Source organism: Meleagris gallopavo, chromosome 1, assembly GCF_000146605.3.
Source record: "Meleagris gallopavo isolate NT-WF06-2002-E0010 breed Aviagen turkey brand Nicholas breeding stock chromosome 1, Turkey_5.1, whole genome shotgun sequence".
Lineage (NCBI taxonomy): Eukaryota > Metazoa > Chordata > Aves > Galliformes > Phasianidae > Meleagris > Meleagris gallopavo.
This window is the reverse complement of record NC_015011.2, coordinates 31657791-31670887: the sequence shown is the minus strand read 5'-3', so window position 1 is coordinate 31670887 and position 13097 is coordinate 31657791.

Here is a 13097-nt window from a genome sequence, read left to right as displayed (position 1 = left end):
AAGAATAAAAGTTCAGGTAGCTGTGCATTTCCAGTCCTAGCAATAATGGGAGAACTGGAAGACTTGCTAAGTCTGTTCTTCCATGTTTGTTTTTTAATTTGGTTGCAAAAAAAGCTAGAAGCATAGATATATTTGTGATCAAATGCAGATTTTGTCCTTTAGTATGTAATTGCAATGTCTTGAATTTCATCCAATTACCATTCCTGATTTTTCAGGCTGTTTCCTTGTAGCCTTTCTATGACAGTTTCCTCACATTTTTTGCTGTCGTCCAAAATCAATCAAATTACAGAGATGGTGTTTGTAATGTATATTTTGATTTGATTTGTATGAAAACTAACTCTTACGATGACTCTCAGAAATGACTGGCAAGCTAGGATACATGCAGAATGTTATGTTATGTTAAACAAAAATAATTGGAACCACTGAATTTCTATACATTTCTTTTATTTTGTTCTATCTGATTTGTTGCCCTCATTTATGGTAACAGATAAACATAACTATAATATTTCATTCTCTCTCCCAAGTTATTCCAGCTAAGTAATTGCTTCATTCACATTTTTAGAAAGCTTTAGAAAGCAGACCTTCAAATTTTCTTAGCAGTTTAGATAATTTATATAACACATTTCACGGACTGAATTTATGATGCTTTATTCTTTTGTTGCTCTGAGTATATCAGTCCAGTAGTGATGTTCTTCATTCAGTGAATCAATTAAGAAAACTCTAAATCATTATAATAATATTAATATTATAATGAAAGTAAGTTGCAAGTAATTATTTCTATTCTCTGGAAAAAAAATCAAACTATTTCATCACAAATATTAAAATAATGTAATACTGCTGCCCATAGGAATTCATGCTAGTAAATGTCAGTTCTTTAATGTTTGTGAAAAATAATAACAATAAAATGAAACATGAATAGATGGATTCACTTATAAATCTAAAGAATATTACTAATAGCTTTTGTATTTTTTGTGTTATTTTTAATACTAGAAATGAATGTTGATGCTGGAGACAACGTGATCTAACAGTGGGAAAAGTCATCAAGCATGAAAGAAAAAGTTCAACTTGCTCTTCCTTTACAGATGTGTATTGTTATTTTTTCTTCAGTTCTAATGAACTTTTTTTCAAGTAGTTTCCATAAATGTTAAGCATCAATGACAGTGAATAGGTGCCATTTTTTATGCACTGAAGAATTCAATGGCCCACCTTTGCTTCATATGCACATCCATTTCAGACATCATTCTGTCAGACTGCCTCGCTGCTTCCAACTGTTACACAGCGACAAAATGTAATGGAATATTGGCAGGAAGATTCAGTCTCTACTGCCATGCCACCAGTGTCGTAGGCCAAACCACAACTCTGCCACTGTGGGACAACAGACTAAAATAGGAGATATTACTTTTGGAGCAGCCCTCGTAGAATATATTGAATTAATGGTAGGCCTGATTATGCAGATTTTACAGGTTGATGATTGCTCTGGTTTATATTTCACAGGCAGCTAAGCATTGCACAACTGTTCACTCATTCCCCCAAAGAGAGAGAACTGGAAACAAAATAGAATTCATGGGTTGAGAAAAAAGTTATTTACTAAGACAGACAAGGAAGACACAAACAAAAATGCAATTATAACTAAATGTGTATATATATTTATATTTATATTTATATTTATATTTATATTTATATTTATATTTATATTTATATTTATTATATATATATATTATATATATATACATAAATGTATTTAAAATACAATTAGTTACCACCCTCGCAAATAACAATACAACTTCTTGTTGGTCAAAGCCCTCCTGACACTACAACATCTCACTTCTCACTGGCTGACATCCAGTCAATCCCCAAGCAGTAGCCAGACCCCAACGAACTTCCCACAGCTATATGAACTTCCCCATGATGTCATGTAGTATGAAATAACCCCTGTCTAATTCAGGCTACTGTCCTGTCTCTGCCCCATCCCCTGCAGCCATGTCATAGAGGCAGTGACTCTTCCCTTCTGAATGGCCTGAACTAGCCCTCTGTTTGCTCGTCAATGACCAAAACATAAGAGTGCTAGTTGCACTATCTCTACTGAAACGAGGACAATTGTATCACTGAAGGATGAAATACTCACAGTTTACACAAATTTTGGAAATACCAAGGAACTTAGATACAGAACTGAATAGTTTCAGTGTTTTTTAGAGTGATTCATGAGCGTGTATACTTACTGCTTTTACAAACCTAGCTGTTTGACCATTAGCTGAAGAATTTAAATCAGTGGTTCATAATTTCCCTACAAGGACATTTAATAAATATCCTTATGTCTCATGCAGCTTGACAAAGTGCAATTCATCTCTTACTTCAAATTACCTGCTGCCTCTATTTATAATATTAACAAGTCTCAAGCAGACCAGACAGGAAAGTAGAAATTAAATGCAGCTCTGAAAGCACTAGGATGTTTTTTATTTTGCTTTGTTTTCACCCTCTTGCTAAGAGTAGACATTTGAAAATATTGTGGTATTGCTGTAGGAGGAGAAGGATTAAGCAGAGCTGATGTTAAGCAAAGGCATCTGTTAGTTTTTGGAAGAGGGAACAGACAAGCATGGAGAAAATACCAAGAGGAGCAGCACACAAAATATGCATATGATGAAGAAGAAAAAATTACGGTGGAAGAAAAAAATTCTGATTCACCCAAATACATATAGGACAGCCTAATTTCCTTGAATAATTCTTCCTGCTTTATGTGTTGCTACTTAAGAACGCAGTGGCCTATCATTACTATCCCTCTACTGAACTGGAAGAGCGATATCATTGACAGTCCTGAATCCTATGCACAGCACATTTTCACAATGTTTATGTGTCTATATTTAGCTAGTTAAACAAGAATTCCAATACACTAAGATTATCTTGCTAGACAGCATACCAAACCATTCATCTCAGGAGAAAATTTCAACCTTAGCTTAATCTGATACAGAACTTGAAGATAGATCAGGTAAGGTCTGTTCAAATCTCATCAACTTGTCACATTATTTGCCTAATCAATGTCCTCTGACAGCAAAAATAACATGGAACGTCCTACTCTGAATATTCCCCCCTTAATTTTAATCTCTCTTTATTGTGTATTAAATACACATACAAACACATGTATGTACCCCTCCCCTCCACCCCCACAATACACACTCACACACATATCTGAGGGCTTCTACGACTTCTGAGGACTTTTGGTTTGAAGAAATATTTGGATGGCAGTTATGTTCTAGTCATCATATCCCTATGAAATATCTTTCAGCCTTGTTTTTGATAACGTCATCTATTTTGTCCTATGTGTTTCTGGCCAAAATTTAAACTTGAGAAAATTTCATTCTCAAATAGTCTAAGGATGAACTAAGTACTATGCCACAAGACATTCAGCATGAAAGTGGGAAATAAAAAGATCTCCCTTTCAGCTCCTGTTTAGAATCTTTACAGGTGTAAATTTATTTTAATCTGTTCTCAAGTCTTTAAGCATCAATAAAACCTGTTCACCTTTTTTTTTTTAAATTTTGAAATAATATATATATTTAGATTAGAATGTATTTATATAACTTCTTAGTTATTCTCCTTAACAGCATAGAGAGAATAGAACTGCATTATTTTAAGAGCTTCTACTATATTTTTACACAGTGAGTGTTGTTTCTGATCCAGAAGTGAATAGTGATTAGCATAGAATTAAATACTTCAAGATCCAGTTTCTAAGATATTGCTTCACTCATTAATGAATAAATAAAAAACACTGATTGCACTGCAATATGTATTCTGATATATATATCTATCCTTATATATATGAGTATATATCTATAAGAATATATATATATAATATATAAAGAGAGAACTATATATATTTATGTACTACTAAAGCAAAATACTGAAATAGAAATTGTAGTATTTTGATAAGCTGATGAATGAAATTTATGTAGGTCTGCTGCAATTTAATCAAACTTTGCATTCTGTGCTCTGATAGAAATGCTTTGAGCTAATCTTGCAGGCTGATTTATCCCAGATTCCCTGTATATTATCTGTCAGGGTAGCTGTTACTTTTGCTTTGTGGTTTACTGATATTTTTGGGACAATATAGATTTTTCTGATACTATGAAAAGATTGTTCTTCCATTCTTAAGTGCCGAAGTTCTGCAGAAGATAATGACATTTATTTTTCTTTCTCGGCTGAAGACTTTTAGAAAATACATTTCTAGAATCTGTTAGCAGATTATATTATACACTTATGGTGTATAATATATGCAGTGAATGGTAAGTTGTGGTTGTGAAATACTTCCATTTCAGATTTTACAGATAATTTAAATTGTTGATTCCATCAGAGAAGGGAATGTAAATTGATTCAATTGATTCATAAGCCTTTATGCACATTACATATTTTTTCAAATGTCTCTTTTGACTACTTACGGAAAAGAAAATACAGGGAGGGCTATCTTGTTAGTATTACAAAGTCAATACTTGAATCATAAAATGATTAAATGGAACTAATTTTTTTATTTTTATGTTTTTCTGACTCATGGATCACTTGAACTAGCTGCTTAATTCCAGTCTGGAAATATATTAGTATATACAGTTCCTGGCAACTAGTGTTTTTAAATAAGTTATTCATATTTCATAATCAACGGTTTGATTAATAAATAAATAAATAAGGTAGATACAGGGGCAAGTAAGGCAATCCTTAGCAAGCATATTAACCCTAAATATTTTCATCATCAGCCTTCCACACTATTCCCCAATTTAAACATCAGTATTGACTACTGAATATCAGAAAAAGAAACTTCAGAGAAAATACAGAATAGATCAATTTTCCAAGAAGAATTTGCTTCTTCTGTGTTATCAAATATTCAGCTTACCCTTGTAGAAGTATTAAAGATGAAGCAAAATATATAACCTCTGAAAAGTCAATCTGTTAGTTCAAGTCAAATTTGCTGTTAGATTTTAAAATATAGAAGAGAAGAAAATATTCAGTTTTCAGCAGGGCAACTAATACTGGTTTCTTCAGTGAGATTTCTTCATCTCTTTAGAATTTAATAGGTAGTCTTGTGGGAAGAAATATATGTTTACTCTAAAATGTAGATAATATAAAAAATTGTTGATATTTCTAATGTTCCTCATGGTTCGTAGTTCAATCTTGGCATTTATGACATCAGTGAGATGAGAATTTCAGAAGTGAGTTATTTTATATATGTATATATATATGTCTACATATTTTATATATATATATACACATTTGAAGTTCTTCACATACCTATGCTGAAATACTATAAGTTATAAGACTTGACTCAGTAAATATTTAAAAATTAGCATATCTGAACATTTATCTGGAACTTTACAAAAATTATTATGTTTATTAGTAAATCTTTTTAATCTTATCATCAGTATTTAAAAAATCTTCTATGAGTACATAAATTTTGTGATTTTTCTGATGCTATTTCTCCATGGATTTTCTGGTGTTTATTTTTGAGAGGAGGAGGGAGTATCCTTGAATTTATATGCTTATTCAATAATACTGCTAGCACACATGTACAGAATAATGCCATGCATTATTTAAAATCCATCTCTTGACAAGTGATGACAGTTGAACACGACAATTTTGAAGATGCTTATTTGTTAAGATTTCACAATAATCACTTTTTGGACTTTTTTCAAAACTGTTAAATAATAGTTTGAGGCAGATCAAAACCAGTTTTTTATTCTATTAAACGAGAAAATTCCTCCCCAAACCATCTGGGCTGGCAGGTGTTCATCATCAGATCTAGGTTGCTATGAAACAAGAGATTGCTTATGCTAATTAGTCATGTAGCAAACAACTCTGATTTTGCTCATTTGAAGCAAATCGCTTGCTATATTATCAATACCTGTGAAGCTCAGGATTTAAAACTCAAGTCAAGGATGTGAGAAAGTGACAATTTCATCAGTAAAAAAGCCCTGCAGAGTAAGGCCTCTGATGGGGCTATTCATACACATAAAACTCAAGGTTTGTCCATGCCTCTCTGACCCATGAATATCTGCATTATATGAATGTGTTATTTTTTTACCAGCTTTAAATAGTCCCAAGATTGACTCATTTATTCAGTTTAAAAGAAATTTGCAGTGCTTCTCTGATTTGGAGTCGCTGTATTGTTTAACTTTGCTCTTGTGAATTTTCCTGAAGTTTTAAGGTATAGGACTGGAGAAGGCAACCTGGTTTAGTATTAAATGGGGAGGTTGGTGGTCCTGCCTGTGGCAGGGGGGTTGGAGATGCATGATCCTTGAGGTCCCTTCCAACCCGGGCCATTCTATGATTCTATGATTCTATGAAGGTAGGAACAAAGTGTAAAATTCAGACTGTTTGAAATCTGTTTAATTTCAAGTATTTTGCATCAGAAACAGTGTTGCCAGCAGGAGCAGAGAGGTGATTGTTCCCCTGTACTCAGCACTAGTGAGGCCGCACCCTCGAGTACTGTGCCAGTTTTGGGCCCCTCACTGCAAGAAAGATATTGATGCCCTGGAATGTGTTCAAAGGAAAGCAACAAAGCTGATGAGGGTTCTGGAACGTAGGCCATATGAGGAGAGGCTGAAGGAGCTGGGAATGTTCAGCCTGGAGAAGAGGAGGCTCAGGGAAGACCTCATTGCTCTCTATAACTTCCTGAAGGGAGGTTGTAGTGAGCTGGGAGTCAGCCTCTTCTCTCGTGTCATTAGTGATAGGACCAGAAGGAATGGTTTCAAGCTACGGTAGGGGAGATTCAAGCTGGACATTGGGAAGTATTACTTTTCAGAAAGGGTGGTCAGGCACTGGAATGGACTGCCCAGGGAGGTGGTGGAGTCACCGACCCTGGGGGTGTTCAAGGAAAGACTGGATGTTGTGTTGAGGGACATGGCTTAGTGGGAGCTATTGGTAGTAGGTGAACAGTTGGACTGGATGATCTTTTAGGTCTTTTCCAACCTTGGTGATTCTATGAGTCTATGATTCTATATTCAAACAATATATTCTCCATGCCACCTAAACCTGGTAGCACTCTGAGGAAAAGATTACAATCTTTGCTTGCAAATTTCTCAACCCGTTTGTTCACAAATAGTCTTCATATGATGATCTAACCAATTGGTGTCAAACCTTTTGGCTTTCCTGGGCCACATTGAGCAAAGAGGAATCGTTTTGGGCTGCGCATACGCAGGTCTCACAAAAAGGAATGCCTCTTATTTATTTATTATCAGAGTTTCGTCTCAATAAATCTTCTGAAAGCATTGATTAACCCACTGAAATTCAATTTTTCCACATAGAGGAATTCAGTGATACACCTTTGCTTCATACACACTTCCATGTAAAATGCCATTCTGTCAGACAGCACCTCTACCACCACCTGTTGCACAGCAACAAAATTTAATGGAATATTGTCAGAAAACTTCAGTCTCTACTATCATGCTACCAACAAACACCTGGACACCTTGGACATTATGGTCCAAGATAATAAAATAGCAAGTGATACATTTTTAGCTGTCATTGTAAAATCTATGTTTATATATATAAGTAATATAAAATTATTTTATTTTAATATTTTTCATTAAAATGTTAAAAAAGAGAGCAATAAAAGCATAAAACTAGTGGGATATTTGACCTTGTTTTCTAAAACTGACATATCAATCTGGTTTGATGACAGTGCTTGCAATTCTTAGAGAGTTCTCAAGGTATTCATCAGAGATTTTTGATGAAGTTTTATTGTTTCTGTGCTTCATCCTTGAAAATAGCAGTTCACAAATATACCTACAGCCAAAAAAGTGATGATGTGAATAAATGCTATTGTGAGCTTGTGAATTTTACACTGCTGGCAGGACAATGTTTAACCAATGTATCAAAATGCATAACATTTGTCTTAATTTGTGATAGCACTACACTGTGTCCTCCTTGTGTCCTGGTTTCAGCTCAGGAATTCCAGATCTCAGAGAATCTTCATGCCGTTGGTATACAGAAATATTTCATTTTTTTTTCTTTTTGTTATTTTTGCCCAAAAATTTTACAGATATTATAGAAGGACCTTTGAGAGGGGATAGGCAGCCTGTCACAGTCTTGCTCATAACTGGTGAGTAATAGTGTAAACTGTAACTGAAAACTGAGAGTTTCAATTCTCTTGGATCAATAAAGTCTACATCACCCTTGTCTAACGACAATTTCTTTGTTTATCTAGTACTCAAAAGCCAGATATTTCTCTCTTAAAGTTTTGTGCCTGTTCTGAAATCTGGCAAAGACAATTCTTAATGAGCAGCCTTTTATCAACTACGAAAACTAGAAATCACCTCATAAAAGCTCTTTGCATAGTCCCTGAATGTTTTGCCCAAGGTCATGAAATGAAGTCAGACCTACAGGTTGCGTCTATGTCTTTTGAGGTCATCCATTATCTGTGTATAATTAGCTCAAATAGTGTAAAAAGGTATTTATGTTTTTACAATTAGAAGGTTTTTTCTGTTTCATCTCTGTCATCTGGATTTTTTATGTACTCAGTAAAATACGTAGGGACTAATTCAAAGAAAGAGACTGTAAGCAACTGTAGCTTCCCCTGTTCCTAATACTTTATCATATCTGTACTGCGGCAAGTGTCCACCTGGCTTGGTAAGTGTACAGGGCCACAGAATCTGACAATGAAAAAAAAAATACTATGACAGAGCATCTTATGATTCACAATAGTTCTTCATACTTCAGTTCATAGTGCTACTAAACAACATTAAGCCTTTAGCAGATTCCGTACATGAAAAAATGCAGTGTGCAATTTATGTTGTTTTCAGTATTCCTCTCCAGCCCCTTATTTTTTAATTCGTAAGTGTCTAGTTTCAATTAAAATACAAAAGAGTCAGATTCTGAGGATGAAGATTTATTGTTAAAAATTGTTATTTCAGGCTTAATTCTGCAGTCCTATTCATATAAGGGGAGCCTTAACTGCCTCCAGCTCTGTCTACTCTAGCAAGTCACAGGAATAATAGAAGTGAAACTTCAAGAATGAATCTAATGATGATGAAGGCTTGATGTCCATATGAATTTTGAAGTCTGAGATAAGAGAGTATGGAGTTAGGAGTTAACTAGTGCACTGAATTAATCCCTGAAACATGACTTTCATTTTACCTTTATCTGAAAACTAGTCTTATCTTGTACACACCAAGACTGACACAGTGTGAAAGCCAGCAAAAAAATGTCAGGCGATTCACTTCAGAAGCCTTCTGTCTTGATCTGAACTAAAACTTGATACTGGTTAATGACTCATTATTCAATTATACAATCATAAGTTATGAACTGTATTGCAAGTTTTCCACAATATCTCTTAAAACCATAAGGTTTTAGGTCAAAATCATGTTAAGTCTCGCTATACTATATATGACCTCAATAGACACTTGCAAGGTCCAAGTGCAAAGACCTGCACCTGAGTTGTGGCAGCTCCAAGGCTGGGTAGGAAATAACTTGAAAGCAGCCCTAAGGAGAAGGAGTTGTGGATGTCAGTTGATGAAAGTCTCACTATGAGATGGCAGCCCGGAAGGCTAACTATATCTTAGGTTGCACCAAAAGAAGCTTGACTAGAGAGGTGATACTGCCCCTCTCCTCTGCTCTCATGAAACACACATGGAGTAATGTGTCCAGTTTCGAGATTCCAGATTCTCAACACAAGAACACTGAGCTATTGATGAACAGACTATAAGTCCATCAGCTAGTCTGACTACTGGACTGTGACTGTTTCCACAGCTGACATTTCACATGAGTGTGAATTGCAGTCTGTACTCTGCGTATGGTTGTTGGAAAAGTAGGTGTGTACCTGCAAGATTCTCCCCAACATGCATGTGCTGCCCACTGGAAAGCTAAGGAAGCTAAGGAAAGTGCCCCATCCTCCCCTCACAAGTGACAGTACCAAGAAGTGATGTGTCTGGTACTCACACGAGTCACCTCAGATTCCAAGCTCTGCCTTTCCTGGGTTTGGGCTGAGCCTCTGTGCTGTTCCAGGCAGCCTAGAGGCACTCTTCTGCTGCTTTCATAAAGAGAGCACTGTCCATACCTTGCATCAGAGCAGGGTAAGTAATAATGACACATTTCCAATAATATTTGAGAATTTCAATGCCAGAGGACATTTCCCTTGGACCTTCCTTGCTATCCTATGACACCCTGATGATTTGTCAATGATGCAGAAGGCCTGAGTCACAAATCTGGCCCATGTCATGCATATAAATCACATTGCTCTCAGTGCTTTGTTTCAGAGGATGCTGACAGAATTTAAAAATGTTCTTCAAAGAAAAATATAGTCTCAAACACATGCAAAGTCCTATTAAATTACTTCCCTTAAATTAATGTCTAATTGGAAAGTGCTTAGTGCTTATGGTTCACAACTTCTGACAATTAATATATATATTTAAATAAATTAGTGAAATCCTGTTGGTAAGATAATTAGTCAACTGCCTTTCATTACAGTGTTGTTTCAGCCTTTTATTAGCTTGGATTTTTATAAGTAAAATGAGCATGATAATTACTTATTTTCTAGCTACCTGGCGTACTGAACACTTATATCTGGCATACCTCAGCAGTTAGCATAATGTCCAAATGTAATGGGTTTGCTGGTACTGCATCTGAGCTCCATTTCTGGTAACTCATGAAATTTGCTAAATGAAATAAACAAAGCATGGTTTATAAAAGCAGAAGTTTATTGTCAGCATGATGTATGAAAGCTTGAACTTTTCTTTGTTTCAGCTGTACATTATTTCCCAATAATATACTCCCCTGGATAAACAGGTAAACAACTGAGCAACGCTTTGAGCAGAAGATTGTTATGCAAGTGTAAAAAACAGAGTATATACTACTAATAAGGACTTCATTATCTGTCTGTGTGATGCACATGGACTATGCAAATGACTCAATCATTAGAATGACTGCATAAAATCCTTTGAACTGCCTTCTACTCTCTGGAGTAAATTTGTCCCAAAGAAAACTCTTCAGCTGCTCAGATGTGAAATAGGGAAAATAGCTTTTCTTTGTGAGAATAAACACATCTGGAAGACAGAGCAATGGGATAGATGGGTGGAACAATGCTGACAACTAAAACGAACTTCAGTCCTTTTCATGACACAAAGAGATAAATTCTGCGGCAAGGTGAACATGAGATAAGATCCCCTCAAAACACTTTCTTAGACTGCAAGAGTTTTGCTTTTTCATCTTTGAACTCATTGAAATTACAAAGGATTGGAGAAAAACAAGCAAACAAAAATCCTCAAGCCCTCTGCCCCTCCTTTTGGGAAAAAAAAAAAAACCTTTGCTGCTGTTTTCTTTAGATGAAAGAAAGACTGAGACGAGTTCTCTGCAAGTAAGTAATAACCAAGCCCTCCACAATAACTACACTTTACAAAACTCAAAGCCAGATAACAAGATAAGAAACCCTCTACAAAGTGATAATAGATACATTGTTCATGATAATACCAGCAATAACAGCAAGTTGCATTTTACAATAATGTATCTTCTTGTACAGATGATAGCGTTTGAACTCCTCTGTGCTTCTCTTTCTTGCTATGAAAAATGAACAGTAAACAATGAGTGCTTTTGCCTGACATCTCAATTCTCTGTTTGAAAGATGCCACTTTTAGGTAAAGAAAGCTTCAAAAGCCTGCCCTTACCAAATGAAATAAGAACAGTATGAGTTCAGGTGTTTGTACTTAGAATCCTTGTTGGATTTGTGGCAGCATTAGTGTACACACACACAAATATATATAAAAAATATATAGAACAGCAACAACAATAACAGTAACAAACTATCTGATTTCATTTATTTATTGCTTTGGATGGATTTCTGTGCTGAAACACCTTATAGTGTATAATTTACTCTGGCTGATCTCTTGTATAAAAGCAGAAGAAAATACATACCTGATCTTACTGTCATTAATCACTCTTCTAAAAGAGCTGCCAGTAGTCACAGACAGCAGTTGGAGCCATGATCTCATTACTAGCTCAACTCCTCAATGAGGACAAGTTCAAGGCAAACACAGAGGTGAGGAGTTTGTGCTGATTCCATAGGTATGACTCAGCTGATGCTACTGCCTTGACATCAAATGAAACAGCCTTGGCACCAGGATGAGAGTATGGACCAAAACACTGCAGATGTTTTAGGAACTGAAATAATTAATTAACTCAAGAGTGAGGTCTTCCAGAAGTCTATGCAAATATACCAAGTAGCACAAAGCTGGAAGTTGATGGATAGTGCAATGGACTAATGGAAAATTAAATACAGTACTTCCAAGAATATGTAACATCTGTCTTCTGTTACCCTCTTAGCAAATGTGGATCTGATCCCTGGACTGAGATGTCCAAAGGTGTCAAAATGGAAAATTAGAAGCATCAGATAGCTAAGTAGTAAATGTCAGGTTTCGGGAGAGAAAAATCTGAATTTCATCCCTCAGACTTCCAGTTAGCAAAGCGCTTCCCATACTACTTATACCTAGGAGATGGACATGAATTTGAATATTCTCATGCACTAGCAGTTCACTTCATTTCCTAGTAGATCACCAGAAGCAATCCTCATTAGTTGCTCATATGCTGACAACAGCAGTTCTGAATATTTTTCTTTCCTCCCTACACGACACATGGATTCTCTCACTCTAAAAGCAAAATCTCAGAGACCCCTCTGAGAAACTATAACAAGACTTGGCTACTGATTCTGACTCTGATCTATTTTATGAGAATATAAAGTCTTCAATTTCATTTTCATAGATTCTTTTTTTTTTTAAGTTAATAGAAAACTTAGCAATTAATTAAGAATACGTTTAATTTTATCAGAGAAAGAATAACTTAATGATGACTTAAGAGAAGTTCATAAAAATAAATTGCTTTTTATTCACAGACCTTTCAGCCCAGGGTGGGGTAAGCTCCCTTATCTACCAATTTACTGGATTGAATTTTTTATTATTATCATTTATTTTATGTTCATCAAATGTCTTCTCATAATTCTGTTTCCAAATTTTAGTCAGGGTTCAAGAAAGATGCTTGTTTTAAATCTGTGGTATCAGTTCAGATCTTGCTAACTCTATAAAAGACTGCCCTGTTTTTTCTTTTTTTTCTTCCCCAAAATATTAACCTACATT